This window comes from Meriones unguiculatus, chromosome 21 (assembly GCF_030254825.1).
Source record: "Meriones unguiculatus strain TT.TT164.6M chromosome 21, Bangor_MerUng_6.1, whole genome shotgun sequence".
NCBI classification, from domain to species: domain Eukaryota; kingdom Metazoa; phylum Chordata; class Mammalia; order Rodentia; family Muridae; genus Meriones; species Meriones unguiculatus.
In genome coordinates this window covers 34,648,653-34,671,644 of record NC_083368.1, presented here as the reverse complement: position 1 = coordinate 34,671,644, position 22,992 = coordinate 34,648,653, and the positions used below count along the sequence as shown (strand labels likewise).

The following is a 22,992-nucleotide window of genomic DNA, read 5'->3' as shown; positions in this document are numbered from 1 at the left end:
GGGTGAAGGTTAAGAACTGTTCAGTGTTGTCCAGACCCCTGTGCTCACAGAACCAGGGATGCTTGCATTTAAACTTGCATCCCAAGCACACTGCGAGTAAGGAACATGGTTTGTTAGGGAACAAGTGCAGTCTCAGAAGTATAGCCTTCCCCTAGAGAGAACACACATAAAGCTGTTGCCTAGAATATAAGCACATTCACTGTTATGGTTCCTCCTTCCTGAGTACCTTAAAGAATTTTCTATTACAGTTAGGCCCCAAAGCTTCCAGTGACCTCACCGAGACCCCTTAATTGGGGCCTTGTGGTTCATCTTAATTTGCATCAAGAAACAAACTCATCAGTGCCACAGCCTCGGGGGGGTTCACAGGAGGCTGTTTACAGAGAACAAGTTTTTGTATCTTCATAGCATTATACAAATCCCATTACACAAGAGTCTCGGCAACTGCCAAGACCTCCATAAGCTGTAGTTCACATGTGAGTTCTTGCTATCACAAGCTGGAAGGCAGAGCTGATGATAGGCCCAACAGGGATCTAAGAAAGCTGCCCCTTCACTCAGCCAGGCCTTGTGATTTAAGAGCCCTTCAATGAGGCTGGAGATGTAGATGTAATTCAGCAGGTAAAGTGGTTTTATCCTAGTTCAAGGCAGGCAGGCAGACAGACAGACGGACAGACAGAGACACACAGAGAGACAGAGACAGAAAAAAGTTATCCCTTCAAAGAATAAATTTATGAGGTACATACTAAGTATATATCAACATAGTAGAGGTGACATATATGCATGCATGTATATACGCATGTATGTATCATATGTATGAATCTTGTCTGTGTGCATCCAGTCTCTTCCTATGCACACAGTCAATTCTATGCACGGTTATCTTATATTTCACTAGATGTGCGTTTTTGTTTTGCAGATGAAGTCAGTGAGATGAAGATGAAATCACTTGTCCGGGTGTTGCAGAGTTTTTAAAGAGTTAAAGCTTTGTTTTTGTTTTCCCTCTTAACAAGGTAGGTTGGGCCATCTGTCCCCAATATACCAGTTAAAGAGATCAGTAAGAGTGGAAAGCGGAGAAAGGTTTATATCTACCATTGCGGTCACACTAGGAAGAGGAAGAAACAAAGGTGTCCAGGGACTCCACGTCTATCTTCAGGACACTGGCATGAGGTTGAGCTTAAAGAGAGGGTAGTATACTCCAAAGACGACCTCCTGCCCATCACTCATCCCTCAATCTCAGCCTCCTTCTGTCCTGTAAGGTATGACACGTTATTGGGACTATGCAAACTATCTTCTAGGGAGGTGAGTTCCTCCAGGGGTTTCTCTCCTAACACCCACAGCCTTTCCTCCCTGCGAAGAAGATTTCTGGGGAATTCTAATTCTCTAAAGTCTTTTATAGCCGTCATCTGACAGTTAAAGGGTGGGCCCCAAGCTTCTGTCTTCAGAATATCTCTTCCTACAAGAGTAGTCACACCAGGTCACACAGCTAAGTAAGAGGCGGGGTCAAAATAGACACTGGCTCTCCGATTTCACCCTTCTTCTTTGCACAAAACATCTTCATTTCAGATGCAGATGTACACAGGGGTCTCCAAACAGAATTCTGGGAAGAGAATGAAGGCGTAGCCTACCTGAGACTGAGGCTAGTCTCTGTTGCTTTAAGTTCTTGGGTTATATCCTTCATTGGGAACTAGCCTGACTGCTCAGATGGAAAACTCCGAACATATTATGTATCAAGCAGTCCATATGTCAAGAACTAAGAAAGACTAATATTCCACAAGGGTAAGCGAGCAGGAAAAATTAATATCCATTGCTGCCAGAAGGAAAATAGAAACTTTCTAATAGTTGATACCAAATGCCTACTGTCAAGAGACAATGCCAAATAGCAAGTGGCTTCATGTTCAGGCTGACTGGACTGATGAACGGAAGCCATCAGGTAATTGCGCTGTCACAGAAGCTGTCTGAAAAGATGCAGCACTTCTGCCCAGCAGAAGCATTTCACAGCACCCAAGGGCAGGCTCTGTAACTATATTCAATATACAACTACCATTTTGAATACCATACTTAAAGGTGGCTCATTTACATAGTCTCTTAGGTCTTTTTCTGTTTTGAGTCACAGTGTGTGCGTGCGTGTGTGTGTGTGTGTGTGTGTGTGTGTGCGCGCGCGCGCGCTTGCGCGCTTCTGTGAGACATATTGGCTGTGATCCTAGAGACATCTAAAGCACATGCCACCTAGGAGAGGCACTTACCAGTAAGGTCAAAAGTAAGACTTGAGTGTTGGATAAACTATGTGTAGTTTTGTATAATGCTATCACGTTTTGTAAGGTAGAAACTAATTGTCAAATATGTGTAGCTAAGTTGAAGTGTGAACCTGATAAAATCATTGTCCAAGTTAATTGTGACCATCAATAATTTATTTGCCTATACTTGCGCTCACTGAGATCATAATTAGCCAAAACAATCCTTTTCATACCCAGTATTGTGGTTGCATATGAAGAAGCCAACTATAGCTTTCCAACCTCATTTTAAGATACAGATCTCAGAGACAGTTAACACAGAGTGACTTTGTGAGGTTCTATGCGACAGAAGTAATTTTAAGGTCTGTGTAAACATGCTCCAAATGTGAACTTATCTTAGGAAGAACACAAAAAAAAAATTATTATTTAAAGCTGATTAATTATGATGCAAAGACCAAATGCAGCCGCTCCCCCACTTTTGTAACTTACCTTACTGGAGTACAGAGAGAGTTGTTTGTTTATGTGTCAAGGCCTGTTTACAGGTTACGAAGCGAAACTGAGTACTTTAGACAGAGGCCCATGAGACAGAAGTATTCATTCCAGGCCCTTTACGGAAAAAGCTTCTTTTCTCTTGCTCTAAATTATGCCCGTTATCCATAAACCCAGGAAAATCAATAGGGCTTCTTAAAGTGTGATTGTGAGTAAACGTGTTATCTTGCCTCTCTCTAAACAAGCCGGAGCAAGGCCTCCCTGGGAGTCTCCACCAGCAGTGGGCTGACGGTGCCACTGGCTGTACACACAGCCTGAGTTGTGGAATCAAGGTCAACTCTTCAGTCTCTTAAGCAACAAATGCGCATCTTCCACTCCTGCCCCAGGGCTCTTTTCTCACTGTTTTGTGACATATGGAGCATATGAACCTGTTGTAATCCATTTTTAAAGCAGCTGTCACAGACTGTTTATAAAGAGGGGCTACTCTATCACAGGTCTGGTACCGTTTTGGATTGTCTATAAATTCGCGTTCTATACAAATATACTTTCCAATTTTAATTTTTATATATTTTAATTGTACATGTGTAGTAAAAGTATGGCAATTTGATACGTATATGCATATAGAGAGTATAACGATCATATCAGAATAATTAGTATTTGTAACTTCTTGAACATTTATAATTTCTTTGTGGTGAAACATTTGAAATCCATTTTCCTGCTCCTCTATAAAATAAAATAACTCTAAGTTATTGTCACATGTTGTGACAGAATACCCAAATGCTGTCCTCCTAATTGTATTTGCGATTGTACCTGCTCTCTGGCATCTCTCTGTCCCTCCCCCTCTGTTCTTTCCTGCCCCTAGTAGTTACTGTTGTACCTTTTACTTCTATGAAATCAGCTTTTCTATGTCCCACAACTGAGGAAAAACATGCAGAACATGCAGTATTTGATTGCTTATGGGTGTCTTATTTTACGGCAGGAAATGTTGATTTCCTCCAGTTTTGTCTAGATGGCTGCAGGATTTCATTGTTTATGTCTGAGTATTTTTGCTATACATATATTTGTTATTGGGTGTTTTAAATTTTCTTCTATACTATGGGTATTAATCTCTTATCAATGAATAGTTCGAGAATATTTCATCCTACTCTAAGTTGTCTTTTCTATCTCTGCAGAAGCTTCTTCATTAGATAAGATTCCATTCATCTATTTTGCTTTTATTTTCTGTACTTTATGAGTCTCATAAAAAACCACTATTTTTGATTGTCTATAGTGATGTCTCAAAGTGAATTTTTCCCCATAGATTCTATCTTACCTTTAAGTCCTTGATCCACTTTAGTCCATTTTTACTCTATTTTAGAGTAAAATAACTCAGTTCATTACTCACCCACCTCCAAGCCACATCTAAAGGTAAAAAAATAAAGAGAGCATTCAGATACAGAAGAGTGAAGGCAGTGGAGTGCTTTACATAGGGGCATGAATCCATACATGTGGGTAGAGTTCCCTTTTTTCCCAATAAAAAACAGCTTACTGCCCAATATGGAATTTGCAGGGGTATTTTTTTTCCTTTTTCTTTTTTCATTATTCAAGTTCTGTGAGTTTTTTGTTTTAATAACGTTACAGTTATTTTTATATAACTGTGTTGGTTTCTATGTTTCTCTCTTAACACTGCTATCATATAAATAATGGTGAGACTCTTATATTTGTTTACTAATAAGCTTCACAACACAAGAACTGAGCAGTTAGTACTCTATTTTAAACCCTCTAAGGTAATCTGCTTTCTTCCCAGCATACATCTGAGGATACTTTACTTGCTCTTTGTAGCTTTCCTGCTGAGCCCCTCTCCTGGTATCTCCTGTACCACTGCCGATAGCTGAGTGCCTAAAAATGGTATCGCTGGGTCTTGAGGTAGATCAATTTCCAGTTTTCTGAGATACTTCCATATTGATATCCATAGTGGCTGTACAAGTTTGCGCTCCCACCAGCAATGAATGAGGGCTCCTCTTGCTGAGGGTGGGCTCTTATTTTCTAATATAAGTATTTCCCAAAATGGCTGTACCTCCCAGCATTGTGGTGGTGAGAATTAAGTTTTCAGAACATGAAATTGGGAGAGATGCACTCAGAACACACCAGAAGTCTAGATGGCAGAGAAGCAGAAGTTCTGCCTGGGTAGAAGAGGAGACACAAGCACACACAGACTTAGAATTAATCTTATAAAATCTTTCTGGACTTCCAAGTAATTTAGGCTTGAAAATGAAAGAGAATAGAACATTAATAAAGCAGACACAATGCATAAACAATTACTGTTATCTTTTGGTATCCATAGGAGACAAACTTCAGGGACAAACTACCCTTCAGATATTAAAATCTGCTCATGCCTCATAGAAAATAATGCAGTGTTAGCACATTGCCTACATATATCCTCTTCTGTGCTTTAAATCACTCAAGAGACACTATAAATGCTATATAAGTAGTTGTACAGTATGGCTTAGAGAATAATAACAAAGAAAAACATCTGTATGTATTCAGCCCAGATGCTACTTTGCCTGAATATTTCCAATCTTCCCTTGGTTAAATTGATGACTTAGGATCTCACGGATACTGCAGAAAATGTTAACAGAGTATAAAGAAATGTGTTCGGACTCATCTATTAGTGAGGGTCTCAAAACCCAGAGAGAAAGATGACAAACTTGGGATGAGGAGAATGACATTTGACTTAAAAAATTATTTATTTTTCCCTTATGTTTGTGTGTGTGTGTGTGTGTGTGTGTGTGTGTGTGTGTGTGTGTGTTATGTACATGGGAGTTCAGGTATGCAGAGTCCGGATAAAGGCATCAGATCTCCTTGGAGGTGGAGTCACAGGTTATGAACCACCCGAGGTGTGTCCTAGGAACCAAACTCACGTACTGTGAAAATGCACTATATGATCTTAACCACTGAGCCATCTGTCCAACTCCTAAAATACAACTTCTGCCAACACCCTGAAAACAGTAGGGTGATCACCAGGTACAATTCTTCCATAGTCTACTTCTTATGTTGATATTCAGAGCCCTAAAACAAGTTTTGCCTGAATGATACCTCAGTACTAGGAAATTGATTATAACCGACCATATATGGCCAGTTCATTTGATGTCTGTCATTGTGCTGTGGGCACATTTCTCTAATGACAACAGTACATTAATAAGAAGTTAAAGGTTTTGTAAGTTCTTTCAGAAAAACAGCATTAGATATTTAAAACCTGGCAAGGTTTCTGGTAATATTCTATGCAGGTTCATGACATTTCCATGAAGCTGTCTATATAATGCATCACTTATCAACCTCTTTGACACTACCTACACAGAAACATCCCAAAGGTAGTCAGAGGTGAAAACCCTGGAGTCTAATTAACCCACAAGTGTCAAGTTTTCAAACTCACTCTAGCCTGAAGATTCTAGGCAATTTCATATGTTCGTTAATTCCCACAAATATTTATCAAGTCTAAGGCAATTTTCAGAATTAAAAAAAAAAAAAAAAACCAGACAGGTTCTTGCCTCAAAGCGTCTCAGAATGTAGCTGTTTTAAGAGAGTGGGTTGGAAATTTCCTAGCAGAAACTGTTCAGTGCTTTGTTGTAATAAATCAAGTATAACTTATCATAAAATCATTTTCTAGGTGGAAAGATTTTGCTTGAAGGAAAGAAATTGGATACTGCCCTGAAATGGCTGCTGTACTCTTGTTATGCTCAAGTTTAAATTTTCTTATTTACTTAAGGGAGCCAGTCAATTTAATGTAGAAGTTTAACACTTCTTTAAAAAGTAATACTAGCCTCTGATAATCTTGAAGGATCAAAGCCCTTCAGTAAAGTTCTGTTTTATTTGCTGTATTATTTGAAGAAAAAAAAAAAAGGAAAATAAAAACAAAACAAAACAAAAAAAAAAAAAAAACAGTGTCTAAGTGGAGTCTAAACCAAAGAAGGCTATTCATGATATAACTTGAGGGAATTTTAATAAAGTCTGAGTTTAATACATTCAATTGTAGAAATGTTAATTTCTTACTTTTGATGAATGCACCATGATTATATAAAATGTTAACATTAGAGGAAACTAAATGAAGGACGAATGGAAAATCTGTCTCTATTTTTAAAATACTTGTGAATCGAAAGCTGCAGTGATACCTAGCTGGGGGTGAACCTGTATAGACCTCCTGTCTTTGTATCAGGAAAGGCTCTTAGAAGTTCTGGTTCTCCAGACCGAATGAGTGCTGTAAGTAGAGCACCCCAAGGTCTCCTCCAAGTTTGAGGAGAGCCAGTCCTGGGAGATTTAAAACCAACATATATTTCTCCAGAAAGTCAGACTTTGAGAGATCCATAAGTGTCTTTTTCCCCAGTATTTATCCATTTATCTAGTCGTACAGCCATGGGTTACATTCAAGACTTCTGCGAGTAGTGACACGGCTCCTGAGGGAAGTTTCTTCTCAAGCCTCATGACTGAACACCACAAATCCACGTGGTTCATTGTGTTAGGTACTGTTTACTGAAGTTTCCAAAGATTGATCCTTCTAGTTATTCTTTAAAAAAAATTAAGTGATAACACTCTGTTGACAAAGGGGATGGTAATTCTTTGGCCTAGCACTGTGACATTTGGTGAAAGGGAAAGAAAGGCAGATAGTTTTGAGAAGACTGAGTTGATACAAATATCTCAGTGCTCAATGGAACAAGGGTCAGTCAATGGCATTGGTTAAGGAAATGCTACTTTCACCCTCCCAGGAACTGGATGCTTTGGTCAAAGAAGTTTCCTCCAGGCAGTCTCCAAGGAACTGTCTCCATTCTGTTTTTTTTTTTTTCTTTATTAATTACACTTTATTCACTTTGTATTCCCCCTGTGGTTCCCTCCCTCCTCCCATCCCAATCCTTCCTTTCTTCCACCCTCTGCCTGCATGCCCCTCCCTAAGTCCATTGATAGGGGAGGACTTCTTTTCCTTCCTCCTGATCCTAGTCAATTAGGTCTCATCAGGAGTGGCTGCATTGTCTTCTTCTGTAGTCTGGTAATGCTGCTTCCTCCTCAGGGGGAGGTAATTAAAGAGCAGGCCAATCAATTCATGTCAGAGACAGTCCCTTTTCCTATTACAATGGAATCCACTTGGATACTGAACTACCATGGGGTACTTCTGTGCAGGGGTCTTAGGTTATCTCCATGCGTAGTCCTTGGTTGGAATAGCAGTCTCAGGAAAGACCCCTGTGCTCAGATTTTTTTGGTTCTGTTGCTCTCCTTGTGGAGTTCCTGTCCTCTCCAGATCTTACTGCTTCCCACTTCTTTCCTAAGATTTCCTGCACTCTGCCCAAAGGTTTGTTTTGTTTTTAACTATCCTCCACAAGGGAGTAGTTAGAACATTTTTCAAATATGCTAAATTTAATCAGCCAAACAGTCCAATGGGCTGGCATACATTTCAAAATGCGTTTTCTTTCAGCTACCATGAAATCTTTTCACAGAAATGAGTGTCATATGGAGTTGGAAACACGAGGTGAGAATATCTGTCCTCCAGAGATTTCACTGTGTCAAGTTTAGGAAGCACCAGGAAAGTGAGCTCCAGCACCAGAAGGTTAGACCAAAGCCCAGCTCCAGCCTCAGACACTCCACCCTAAGCAGGATTTTGAAAAGTTGCCAACTGGTAGATTTCTTTGCTTAATCTCCTGATTCAGCATTTATTACTCAGATACGATTTTCATTATCATCCAGGAAGTTTAATGTTTGTTTATCTTCTTCAATTCTAATTTATGTCCAAAGGTTTCATGATTAAAAAAAAATTAAAACCTCAATATTCTAGGCTGTGTTCTGCCAATTTACTAGAATGGCAAATAGCATATCCTAACATATATTATATTTAGTTTTTTTAAACTAAAACTCACCAATATTTCTTTGTACATTCCATCTAGAAATTGGAACAAAAAAATAACACTTTTACATTCTGTGTGTAGGTGTTGTTTTATTATAAGATCTCCAACAATGCCCTGAGAGGAAAGAAATTTAAAAAGATCAAGTCAGCCTGTCTGAAAAAAAAATGAAACAAAACTTTTGGAAATGCATAAGTTTCTGGATAAATCTAGGAATGAAAACCAATCCCCAGATCTTAAGCATTCAGGAATCTTTACACATTAACAATTGTCACAAAAGAGATTTTGCTAATATGGTGCTGTGACAATAAAATTGTCATTTATTTCATGTTTTGTCATTGGTAAGAGTGTTCCTCTGCTTTTCTACATATGTCCTTTTAAATCCATTTATAAACGTGTTTTTTTTTCAAAATTTGAAAATGGAGTTTTCCGAGTTTATAATCTATTAGTTTTCATGAGTTATAAATATAAACCATAATTGTCTTTCTTATTCCATTTCTAGCATATAGTTCAAAGGAAATTGCTAGATTTACGTATCCCAGTATTCATGAAATATTAATGCATTGGATTTTCTCCTGAGTTCTTCAGGAAGAAATGTGAATTTTAATCAGATCACATCATATAGCAGTCTGGACAATTTTTCAACATTTTATCTTATTTGATAGAGTTTAATCTTTTTCCTAGTATAATATTTCAAATTGTATTTATAAGGTATAAGCTCACAATCCCAAAATCTCTCCCTTTCATTTTTAATAGTGAACTGACAAAGGTAGGAAAAGAAATAGCAACAAAAAATTGAAGCTAAGACATAAGATATCAACCTGTATTTTTATGATCTATGTATCTTTTCCTCCCATGTCTTGGAAATATCCCTACCTAATCAGGATAGGATGCTGACTACCAAGTGACTTATATGAAATCTCAGTATTTGCCTCAGTTTTAATTCAGCAGTTAGTGCTGCTGTAATAAAATTCCTTGGACTAAATAGCATATACAAAACAGAAACTATTTCTCATAGTCTGGAAGGTACAAAGTCCAACACTAAGGTGTCTACAGATTTGGTGTCTTGCCACTGCAACATTACATGGCAAAAGGGCCTCATTTGTTAAAAACAAACAAACAAACAAACAAACAAACAAAAAACCTATTCACATCTACATGTGTTCTTTGTCAAGATCTTGTCTCCTAAATCCTAACATTGACAATTAGGATTCAATATATGGATTTCACAGTTTCACAAACCTTCAGATCATGCATGAACTTTCTGCCACTGTGACAGAATACCGAGAAAAACAACTTCAAAGAGTATCAGATCTTAGGAAGGTTTACTCTGGCTCATGGTTTTAGGTGTCTCAGTTGCATGGCTCCATTGCTTCAGAACTGTGGCCAGGCAGAACATCAAGAGAGAACAGTAGAACAAAACTGCCTACCTCATTGTTGAAAGGGGAAAAGAAAGAGGGCTGGAAGAAAGGTCCGGGGTTCCAACATTGCAAGATCAAGCCCAATGACCCATCTTCTTCCCAACTGACAAGATGTTCCACCATCTCCTAGCCATCAGCTGGGAAACTGACCTTTAAGGACATTTCCCTTTGTGGGGAAGTTAAGGCTCCAACTATAACAGACTACAGCAGTATTTGATCTTGGCAAACTTGGTGATCTGAGACAACTTCTGGGTGAAACTCTAGCATTTATAATTTCTATTGTGTGGCATACTTTCCTTCTCCTAACCTGTGATATTTTAGAAAATAGGTCCTGCATTCTGTATGCTATTGTTGAGGTTGCTGTAATAGTTCTGACAGGTTGCCTAGCTCTGGTCATCACAGCACTCCATTCCCTCAAAAACCTTGAGTAGGACAGAGCTACACACAGGAAACAAACAGAATAAAGAAATCTTGCTTGGGTTTAATGTATAGCTATAAAGGTACATGCTGTATTATTTCTTCTGGTTATCAGGCCAAGATGGCAGGAAACATTTTTGCATGTGGTTATCTTATCTGACTACATGATGGAAACTGCTGGATGTAAAAAAGTAAAGATAGTATCATGTTGTGTGAAACAGAGATGAATACAAGTAAAACAGAAATAGAGAGAGAGACAGGAAGAGATCATGTCCACTCATGCCTGGAGAAATTGTTCTTAGACTTCCTGGTTAAATGATGTATATATATAAAAAAGAACTGTAACTAAGAAAATTCTGATCATCATAAGTCTGTGTTAATAAGCATTGTTTTAGATTGCTTATTGTTTATGCACCAAAAGCCTTTGCTCTCTGGATGGTTGGTTCTTGTTGACCAAGTGGTCCAAACGGCCTTGGAAAAGAAAACACATAGCACCAGAGGAGGATTGATTAGTTGGCTGATTTTCAGCTGAGCCTGACTTGACGAACAGTGGGGTGGCAATGTTTTCGTGAGATAACTTTTGTGAGAAAAATGCAACAAGACTGGGTAGGCAAAGTCTAAAACAGCATGAGGCAGATCCTCTAAAAAAAAAATCATGAATAAGTCCAAAATGACAGTGCAGTCTGAGGAAAATTCTTATTTTACTGTCTCATTTAAAAAAAAAAAAACAACTTGAAAATATTATCTATGTAGAAAAACAAAAAAGAAAACGAACCTTAGCTGTGGAGTGATAAACTCACAGAAAACTCTCCTTTTTAAAACACTTTGCAAATTCTCGATAGAGGAATATGGAATGGCAGAGAAACACTTAAAGAAATGCTCAACCTCATTAGCCATCAGGGAAATGCAAATCAAAATAACCCTGAGATTTCACCTTACACCCATCAGAATGGCCAAGATGAAAAACTCAAGTGACAACACATGCTGGAGAGGTTGTGGAGAAAGGGGAACCCTCTTCCATTGCTGGTAGAAATGTAAACTGGTACAACCACTTTGGAAGTCAATCTGGCACTTTCTCAGACAATTAGGAATAGTGCTTCCTCAAGACCCAGCTATACCACTGCTAGGTATATACCCAAAATTTGCTCAAGTACACAACAAGGACATTTGCTCAACCATGTTTGTAACAGCTTTATTTGTAATAGCCAGAACCTGGAAACAACCCAGATGTCCATCAACTGAGGAATGGATACAGAAATTGTGGCATTTTTACACAATGGAATACTACTCAGCAACCAAAAATGAGGAAATCATGAAATTTGCAGGCAAATGGTGGGATCTAGAAAAGATCATTCTGAGTGAAATATCCCAGAAGAAGAAACACAAACATGGTATATACTCACTTATATAGACCTACAAGATATGATAAACATAAGGAAGTCTATACACCTAAAGAAGATAAACAAGAAAGCGGACACGGAGTAAGATGATTAATCCTCACTTAGAAAGACAAATGGGATGTGCATTGGACATATGACAGGAGTCTACTGCAGAAGGCATTTGAAAGACTAGGTTACCTAGCAGCGTTTCAAAACAAATACTAAGACCCATAACCAAACCTTCAGCAGAAGGGGAATTAGTATGACATGGAAAGGATAGGAGCTCCACAAGGATCAAATATATCTGGGCAAAGGGTTTTTTTTCTGAAACTGTTTCTCCAACCAAGGACCATGTATGGATATAACCTAGATCCTTTGCTTGGACGCAGCTCGTGGAAGCTCAGTAACCAATTGGTTTCTCATGGCAAGGGGAACAGGGACTATTTCTGACAGGAACTCAATGGCAGGCTCTTTGACCTCCCCACCCCCCAAGGGAGGAGCAGTCTTGCTAGGCCACAGAGAAGGGCTTTGCAGCCAGTCCTGAAGATACCTGATAAAACAGGATCAGATGGAAGGGGAGGAGGTCCTCCCCAGTCAGTGGACTTGGAAAGGGGCAGGGAGGAGATGAGGGAGGGAGGGTATTGGTGGGAGGGAATAAGGGAGAGGGATACAGCTGGGATACAGGATTAATAAAATGTAACTAATAATAATATTAATAATAATAATAAAAGAAGAAAAAAACATAAAAAACCCCTCTCTGCTTAGAAGGTTGGGAAGGAAGTCAAGGCCGTTCCAGCAGAATACACTGACTTGAAACAAACATCAAAGGAAGATTAAGGTGAACAGAATTTCCTTCCTGTAACTCACATATACCTTTGGTTGCTTTAGATCCACAGAGTAATTAACTTGTTATATTTAAAGTATTTACACCCCAAACAGTGAAGATTCCCTTTCTGTGGGCTAATGGGAGTCAAATCTTTGTATGCAGACAGAATGTTCAACACCCACCTTTCAATAGATCTCTTCCTTAGAGTTAAGGTCCCCACAGCCTGTGAAACGGACTGGACTGCATCTAGCAAGGACCACTTCTTAGAGGTGATGGTATCCAGTCTAAAGGCTACAGCTCCACTAATAGAAGGCTCGAGCCACAAGAGTTGGCCTTCTGCTTCTAAATTTTCTCAGACCTTTCATGTGGAAATAGTCCGTGTAGATTTTTAATGATTCAGCATTTACTCATATTTGTGGTATTCCTTTAAATTTCCCCAGCCCCTTCCACATTTCCCACATCCTGCCTTGTTTGGAAAGTAAACTGTTCCAGGTTTGCTCAGAGAGTTTCCCGATGGGATAGTTATTTCCCATGAGCTGTGCCTTCAAGGAGGTCCCCTAACTCTACCCTTTCACAGAGCAGCTCACACAGACTCTGAGAGTCTTCCTTGCCTTCCTCCCACACAGCAGGCACATGCACCAGAAGTCTCCTTGTGGATACCAGCTCTCCCTCCATTTGAGTTTGTCCTCACACTGTGCGTTCTGACCATTTGACAGCCCACCAGTGCTTCACAGACTTTTTCCCAGAATGAAACTAAGGAACAAGATTTTTTTCATCCAAGAAGACACATTATTTACCTTGACATTGAATGCATTAAATTGAGTTATTTCATGAATCCAATATAGAGAAATATAGAGAAACCACATGAGATATCTAAGGCACACAAATTAGAAAAGACATGTGTTGTGTGGTTGGAGCTATGGAAGTCAGAGTAGGGGTCTGTGCTAGACACACAAACTGAAAGTTACCATCCTATGACTGTTAGCATTAAAAAAAAAAATCATGTGATTGTCCAAGAGATTGTAGAATAGAAGTCCTGGGGAAAATGCTTTTAGGAAAAGAAAGTACCAAAAGAGACTGGGAAGACATGCTTAAAGAGCCAGTAGCAAATTACATGATTTCCTTGTTTTTAATTGCTGAGTAGTATTCCATTGTGTAAATGTACCACAGTTTCTGAAGATCATACTGAGTGAGGTATCCCAGAAACAGAAAGACACACATGGTATATACTCACTTATAAGTGGATACTAGACATATAATATAGAATAAACCTATAAAAATCTGTACACCTAAAGAAGATGAGCTAGAAGGAGGGCCCTGGGTAAGATGATCAATCCTCACCCAGAAAGAAAAATGGGATGGACATTTGAAGGAGAAAACAAGGAACAGGACAGGAGCCTACCACAGAGGGCCTCTGAAAGACTCTACTTAGCAGTGTATCAAAGCAGATACTGAGACTCATATCCAAACTTTGGGCAGAGTAAAGGGAATCTTATGAAAGAAGAGGGAGATACAAAGACATGGAGGGGAGAGGAGCTCCACAAGGAGAGCAAGAGAACCAAAATATCTGGGCACAGGGGTATTTTCTGAGACTGATACTCCAATCAAAGACCATTCATGGATATCACCTAGAACTCCAGCACAGATATAGCCCATGGCAGCTCAGTATCCAAGTGGGCATCCTAGTAAGGGGAACAGGGACTGTCTCTAACATGAACTCAGTGGCTGGCTCTTTGATTGCCTTCCCCCAATGGGTGAGCAGCTTTGCCAAGCCACAGAGGAAGACAATGCAGCCTGTTCCGATGAGACTGGATAAGCTAAGGTCAGATGGAATGGGAGGAGGACCTCCTTATCCGTGGACTTGGAGAGGGGCATAGGAGGAGATGAGGGATGGAGGGTGGGATTGGGAGAGGAGGAGGGAGGAGTCACACCTGGGATACAAAGTGAAAAAACTGTAATTAATATAAAAATAATTAATTACAAAAAAGAGCCAGTAGCCAGCCATGAACACTGTGCTAAGACAACAGTCTAAGTATAGGGTTCACCAAGAAGATATATGTATGTATGTATGTATGTATGTATGTATGTATGGCACTTAAATTACTTTGGTTTTGGTGGCATAAATGACAGAATACTGGAAAGCTCAAAAGGTTCAGTGACAAGGAAGAGGCTAAAGAGATCATGGGCCAGACATGCCCAAAACCTCACACTCACAGTCTTCTTTTATCTCCTCCGAATCTCATAGAGAGAAAACTAAATTCCACATAAAACAGCACCAAGTTCACAGATGCCTGTGGAGCAGGAGGGCTGGGGTCTAAGACCCAGGGCCAAGGGTATCTGGTTGAATTTTCTTGTTCACATTTTTTTCTTTTTAATCTTTTAAAATTATGGCTAAAATGATTATTTAAATGAAGATGGGGAAAATCTGAAATGACTTTTGAATATTTTTTAAAAGAAAGCACATAGTATTATTTGGTTGTTCCTTTTCACTTTCTTGGTTATGCATGAGCATGTTTAGAGGGTTATTTCAGAGTGTTCCTCATCCTTACTGCATCTCTTCCTCATTACTTTTGACTCCCTGATTACTCTTAGATAAGTTGTTGCATTTATTCTCACATTTCTCAAGACATGCCGCTGTTTTGAATTTCCTCATTTAGAGTACTTGTTCATTTTCTTATGGTAGAAAGAGACCAGTACTCCACATCCACATCTCCTTTCTCACCCAATCTAATTATAACATGGTTTCAGACAAAGACAATCATTTAGCACACTAATTCAACTTTATAAATACTGTTTATTAGGGAAATATATTGTGCTATGCTGTGTTTTCAAGTTAATAACCACCTCATTTTAACCTCCATATGATTTTGTAAACCTATTATTAATTTCCCCATTCTGAGGACCCCATTAGTGTCACAGTAACCACTCAGTAAATTCAAGAGCTGCATGTAAGATGTAAAGTGAATATAATAAATGAGCATAAAAAAAGTTCAAGAGCTCAGATTTGTCACATAAGTCCTTCCATTTTCCAAGCCAGAGATGCCTCTATTCTCCCTCTCTCCTGCCTTATGGCTTCCTCTGAAAGTTTTCCGCAGCTTCAGCTTTCATTCTCCATCCTTTTGGGAAACAGAATGTAACATCATAGCTAGAAAGCAGCAGGATGCTTGTACCAAGTCATTGGCACATCGATTGCTAGCCCCCTTAACTGTGAAATGTAAGGACTGGCTCCCTTAGGAACAGGTAGATAAAAACAGAGAGAGCCTATTTGCACCTGGAAATCTGCTTAGAAGGCCACTGAGAGTGCTGGAGAATTGCCTCGCCATGCTCACAGCTGCTGTGATGCTGATATAAGACAGTAACTTTCCATGAGGACCCTCCCTCCACAACACTAGAGCCATAATCATTCCTAGTTACAGAAGCACTCAAGCAAAGACTAATTAAAAAAAAAACACCTATATATTATCAGTCTTGCACAAACCACAGAATTTCTCATGATGTAACTTTCAACCTGTTCGTTTAATATTCTTAGTTTTTAAAACCCCTCATGAAATCCTTTAAGAGCAATTGTCACACTGTCAGAAATATAGATGATCTGGGGATTTATTGTTTATTATTAGGGGAAAAAAATAAACAGTACATTGTAGAATAAAACTAAATCAGTTTGCAATCATTATTGTATTTTATCATGCATTATTGCCCTTGCAGATAATCATACAACTTTAAATATGTACAATTAAAATTAGATTTTAAACACATTTATTAATCGCCACTTACTGTGGTTTTGCTCTAAACTTGCCCTTTGTCTTGCTCTAGAAATAAGCAGGTTTCTGGTTAAGGATGATGCATGAACCACCTAGCGATGTACAATAAAAAACAGGGACTGTCTCTGACATGACCTCAGTAGCTAGCTCTTTGACCACTCCCCACCCCCTGATAGGGAAGCAACCTTGCCAGGCCACAGAGGAGGACAGTGCATCCAGTCCTGATGAGACGTGAAAGATAGCGTCAGAGGGAAGGGGAGGAGAACCTCCCCTATAAGTGGACTTGGAGAGGGTTATAGGAGGAGAAGAGGGAGGGAGGGTGGGATTGGGGGCCCACAGCTGAGATAGAACGTGAATAAACTGTAATTAATATATAAAAAAACGTTCTTCTGTGTTGGTAATTATTCTTTTACTATGAAATAAATATCCAACATAATCATCGCATAGGAAGTTGAGATGAATTTTGGATCACAGTTCCGAAGGTTTACTTCCAAGGTGTGCTTATCCTGTTCTTATTCATGAGGCAGGAGAAAACTGTTTACTAAGCCATGGTGTTTGAGATGCACAGAAACAAGGCTAGCCTCCCAATACCTGATCAAGAGTATCAACCTCTTCAGTCGCCTGAAGTGTTTCCAGCAAAGTCACAGGATGGGACCAGGTTCTAGGAGTTTATGTACCATTGTGAATAGCTGCAGTGAACTGTGGTTGCTGCTGTTCTCTGTGCCTTTAGAATACTGAAAGGGAAAAGTCTAACAGAAGAACCTGAGAAGTTGTTAAACCGAAACGTGAAGAATGGTGCACCAATTCCATCACTGCTGTAACAAACTGCCCAAACTCAGTGGCCTTTGCAAAGCCAATGCAAGCTAGAATTCTGAGACAGAACTCCATGCATTAAAATGCATGCAAGCTCTAGGACAGAATTTGCTGTGTTGCCCTTTCCAACTTCTAGAAGCCTGCTTCTTTACCCTTAGTCTTGTTCTGTTTTCAGTTCTACATTTAATGTATCTTCCACAGCCGTATCTTTTTTTTTCTCCATAGTCACATGGCCTTCGGGTTATTTTCTACCTACTTTTTCTGCTGCTCAGAGCCCTTCTGTTAATGTTCAGGCCGCATGGACAATCCAGACTGTTATTCCCTAGGAGGTCAGCTAATGAGCAACTTGGTAGTATTCGCCAACTCAATCACCCCGTACATATTTGTGGGTGTCTGATATTAGAACATGAACACTTTATTGGAACGGCATTCTGTAAGCTGTAGGTGATGTTAATTTAACAGGGTTGAAAGAAAAAAAGGAAGCACTTTTTCACAAACTTTAGTATGTTGTCCTAGAGAATCACAAGACATTTATCAAGAGGAGCAAAGACAAAGACAAGGTAGCAACTAAGAGGAGGCTTCTGGAAGAAATGTATTTATGGTGGGGATTGAAATCATATTCAGGTCTCCTAGATTTTTGCCAAAAATATCAATAAATCCAAGCTTTCTGGTTTTTGTTTGTTTGCTTAGTTTATAATTGTTTGAGAAGAGTCTTACTAAGCAGGCCTGGTTGGCCTAGAATTCTTGAGGTAGATCCTGTTGGCCCCAACCACAGAGACATAATACCTCTATCTCCTGAGTGCTGGGATTAAAGGCAAGTTCGATCATACATGGCATTTATTCTTTATGCAGGGCACATAATGTATGGAAAGAGTTCATTTATAGAAACGAAGGTCTCCATATGATCTGTCTGGTCAAACTAGTTTCGTACGTTGGAGCTAATAATTTCTAAAGGGCAATTTATTATTGTCACCCACAGCTATAAGGAAATTCAACACAGAACTATTTTTGACATCTAAATATTCAGACAAATAGGATCATTAAAATCCGTGACAACTGATCTGCTTGCTCTGGGGAAGTCTCTATATGGGAATGCTGAAGTCTAAATGAAATTTTCTACACTAAGGCAGGGTTCTTGTTTAGTCTAAAATTACATGTGTCACTTATTATAGTGCTCAGATATGCCAATTTTCCATGCCTATTTTTACAGAAAGGTGATTATTTCTTTTAATCAAAGAATTTGTTTCATCTTTTTAAAATTTTTTTCTTCACAATTTATTCATTATATATTCTGATCGAAGCCCCCTCCATCAACTTCCCACAATCCCCTTCCCCTAGTCCACTGAAAGGGGGAAGTTCTCCACTAATGCCATCTGCCCATATCTTACTAAGTCTCATCAGGACTGCCTAGATCCTCTTTCTTGGTTCCGTGGCAAGGCTGCATCATCAGGAGCAATTGATCAAAGAGCAGTCATAATAGAGGTACCCCTTTGCTCCCCTCTCTCAGAGAACCACATGGAGACTGAGCTGCCAATAGGCTACATCTGAGCAGGGGTTCTAGGTCCTCTCCATGCATGGTTCTCCACTGATGCATCAGTGTCTTTAGTACCCCCTGAGCTCAGCAGTTTTAGTTTTGTTGATCTCCTTGTGGAGCTCTTCTCCCCTCCATGTACCTCTATTCCCACACCTTTCTACCTTGATAACACTCCCTGTACTCTGTGCAAAGATTGGCAGTGAGTCTCAGCATCTGGTTCTATCCCCTGTTGGGTGAATCCTTTCAGAGGACCCTCTATGGTAGGTTCCCATCCGGTTTCCTCTCTTCCATGGCTTCTGGTGTCTATCCTGTTTGCCATTCTGAATGGGATCTAAGCATCCTCCCTAGGGTACTGCTTTGTGTTTAGCTTCTTTAGGTCTGTAGATGGCTGTCCTATATTATACGGCTAATATCTGCTTATAAGTGAGTATATACCATGGCTGCCTTTCTGTTTCTGGGCTATCTCACCCAGGATAATCTCTTCTAGATCCATCCATTTTCCTGCAAATTTCATGATTTCCTTGTTTTTAAAAGCTGAGTAATTAGTATTCCATTGTGTAGATGTGCCACAATTTCTGTATATATTTCTCCGTTGAGGGATATCTAGGTTGTTTCCAGATTCTGGCTATTACAAATAAGACATAGTTGAGCAAATGTCCTTATTGAATGGTGAGGCATCTTTTGATGTTATGTCCAGATCTTAAGGTCTCCAAAGACCATCAGGAGCCAGACCACATATGCAAGAGCAAAGAGCTTTATTCGGGCATAAGCTCAGTCTCTCCACCATCACCAATGCAGTGCATCAGAGAGGAGAGCCCTTAGCAGCTGCATGGCAGGGTTTTTATTTGGAGTTTGAGCAAAACCCAAGAATTCCTAGTTTAGCAGTTAGAGGATTGGATGACATTCAGCAAAGGCAAGCTTGTTACAAAGTGGTTGGCTAACTAAAAACTAACATTGAGGGAGCTATCTGTAGACCTCACCTGAGATGAGATGCCTTCCCATTCTTGTGGTTACTTCTAGGCTAGTCCTTGGGTAATTTTATGGTTTTCTTATTCCTGAAATTGATGACCTATGGCCTAATTCCTTTGAGGGGGGCATCAGGCATCATTGTTTCATTGTCCCCTTGTACAGGATACAAACTCAAATCTATGAGATGGGTTATGGACACCTGATTTTTTTAATTTTATTTTTTTTTCTTATCAGTTACATTTTATTAACTCTGTATCCCAGCCGTGTCCCGCTCCCTCATTCCCTCCCAATCCCATCCTCCCTCCCTCATCTCCACTGTGCCCCTTTCCAAGTCCACTGATGGGGGGACCTCCTCCCCATTCATCTGATCCTGTTTTATCAGGTATCTTCAGGACTGGCTGCAAAGCCCTCCTCTGTGGCCTAACAGGACTGCTCCTCCCTTGGGGGGTGGGGAGGTCAAAGAGCCAGTCATTGAGTTCCTGTTAGAAATAGTCTCTGTTCCCCTCACTTTGGGAAACCAATTGGTTAGTGAGCTACCACAGGCTACATCTGAGCAGAGGTTCTAGGTTATATCCATACATGGTCCTTGGTGGAATGTCAGTCTCAGAAAAGACCCTGTGCCCAGATATATTTGGTCCTTGTGGAGCTCCTATCCTTTCCCCATCAGACTAACTCCCCTTCTTTCTTATGATTCCCTGTACTCTGCCAAAGGTTTGGTCATGAGTCTTTGCTTTGAAAACACTGCTAGTTAGAGTCTTTCAGATGCGCTCAGTAGACTCCTGTCATACGTTCAATGCACATCCCATCTGTCTTTCTAAACAAGGATTGATCATCTTACCCCATGTCTGCTCTCTTGATTATTTTTTAGGTGTATAGATTTCATTATGTTTATCATATCTTATAGGTCTATATAAGTGAGTATATACTGTGTTTGTCTTTCTCCTTCTGGGATATTTCACTCAGAGTGATCTTTTCCAGAACCTACCATTTGCCTGCAAATTTCATGATTTCCTCCTTTTGATTGCTGAGTAGTATTCCATTGTGTAAAAATACCACAATTTCTGTACCTATTCCTCTATTGATGGACATCTGGGTTGTTTCCAGGTTCTGGCTATTACAAATAGAGCTGCTATAAACATGGTTGCACAAGTATCCCTTTTGTGTACTTGAGCAAAGTTTGGGTATATACCTAGCAGTGGTAAAGCTGGGTCTTGAGGAAGCACTATTCCTAATTGTCTGAGAAAGCGCCAGACAGATTTCCAGAGTGGTTGTACCAGTTTACATTCCCACCAGCAATGGAGGAGGGTTCCCCTTTCTCTACAACCTCTCCAGCATGTGTTGTCACTTGAGTTTTTCATCTTGGCCATTCTGATGGGTGTGAAGTGAAATCTCAGGGTCGTTTTCATTTGCATTTCCCTGATGGCTAATGAGGTTGAGCATTTCTTTAAGTGTTTCTCTGCCATTCGCTATTCCTCTGTCGAGAATTCTCTGTTTAGCTCTGTTCCCCATTTTTTAATTGGATTACTTGGTTTGCTGCATGTCAGCTTCTTTAGTTCTTTGTATATACTGGATATTAGTCCTCTGTCAGATAAAGGGTTAATAAAGATTATTTCCCAATCTGTAGGCAGTCCTTTTGTTTTGATGACAGTGTCCTTTGCTTTACAGAAGCTTTTCAGTTTCATGAGGTCCTATTTATTGATTGTTGCTCTTAGAGGCTGTGCTGTTGGTGTTCTGTTCAGGAAGTTGTCTCCTGTGCCAATGAGTTCTAGGCTGTTCCCCACTTTTTCTTCTAACAGATTTACAGTATCTGGTTTTATGTTGAGGTCTTTGATCCACTTGGACTTTAGTTTTTTACAGGGTGATAAATATGGATCTATTTTCATGTTTCTGCATGTAGAAATCCAGTTGGACCAGAACCATTTGTTGAAGATGCTGTCTTTTTTTCCATTGAATGGTTTTGGCCTCTTTGTCAAAAATCGAGTATTCATAGGTGTGTAGGTTTATTTCTGGGTCTTCTATGCGGTTCCATTGATCCTCCTTTCTGTTTTTATGCCAATACCATGCAGTTTTTATTACTATTGCTCTGTAGTATAACTTGAGATCGGGGATGGAGATACCTCCAGATGATCTGTTGTTGTACAGGATTGTTTTGGAGATTCTGGGTTTTTTGTTTTTCCATATGAAGCTGAGAATCATTTTTTCAAGGTCTGTAAAGAATTGAGTTGGTATTTTGATGGGAATTGCATTGAATCTGTAGATTGCTTTTGGCAGGATGGCGATTTTCACAATGTTAATCCTACCAATCCATGAGCACGGGAGATCTTTCCATCTTCTGATATCTTCTTCAATTTCTTTCTTCAGAGACATGAAGTTTTTCTCAAACAGGTCTTTCACTTGCTTGGTTAGTGTCACCCCAAAGTACTTTATGTTATTAGTGGATATTGTGAAGGGTATTGTTTCCCTAATTTCTTTCTCGGCCCTTTTGACTTTGGTATACAGGAGGGCTTCTGGTTTTTTTGAGTTGATTTTGTATCCTGCCACTTTGCTGAAGGTGGACACATGATCTTTGACAAAGATACTAAAACCATACAATGGTAAAAAGACAGCATCTTCAACAAATGGTGCTCGTCTAACTGGATGTCTACATGTAAAAAAATGCAAATTGACCCATATCTATCACCCTGCACAAAATTAAAGTCCAAGCGGATCAAAGATTTCAACATAAAACCAGACACACTAAATCTGTTGGAAGAAAAAGTCGGTAGAGCCTTAAACACAGGAGACAATTTCCTGAACAGAACACCAACAGCTCGGGCTCTAAGATCTACAATTAATAAATGGGACTTCATGAAACTAAAAAGTTTCTGTAATGCAAAGAACACTGTCAACAAAACAAAATGACAGCCTACAGACTGGGAAAAGATCTTCACCAACCCTGCATCTGATAGAAGGCCTATATCCACAATATATAAAGAACTCAAGAAATTAAACACCAACAAACAAAATAATCCAATTAAAAAATGGGGTACAGAACTAAGCAGAGAATTCTCAACAGAGGAATATAGAATGGCAGAGAAACACTTAAATGATCAGCATCCTTAGTTATTAGGGAAATGCAAACCAAACAACTCTGAGATTCTATCTCACACTGATCAGAATGGCCAAGATCGAAAACTCAAGTAACAACACATGCTGGAGAGGATGTGGAGAAAGGGGAACCCTCCTCCATTGCTGGTGGGAATGTAATCTTGTACAACCACTTTGGAAATCAACCTGCCACTTTCTCAGAAAATT

The 22,992-nt window shown here is 39.6% G+C and overlaps 1 long non-coding RNA gene across 3 annotated transcripts in view; it reads right to left on the bottom strand.

Moving 5' to 3' along the window:
- The window catches only part of LOC132649678 (uncharacterized), a 145,233-nt gene that overhangs the window by 28,827 nt on the left and 93,414 nt on the right, over positions 1-22,992 (bottom strand). The window contains exon 3 of one of the 3 annotated variants that reach the window (XR_009588161.1): positions 4,026-4,115. The exons of 1 other annotated variant lie outside the window; for it this stretch is intronic. This is a non-coding gene — a long non-coding RNA (uncharacterized LOC132649678). Of the gene's footprint in view, positions 1-4,025; positions 4,116-4,770; positions 4,877-22,992 lie in introns of those variants that run through there. One more of the 3 variants, XR_009588160.1, reaches the window with a different exon arrangement.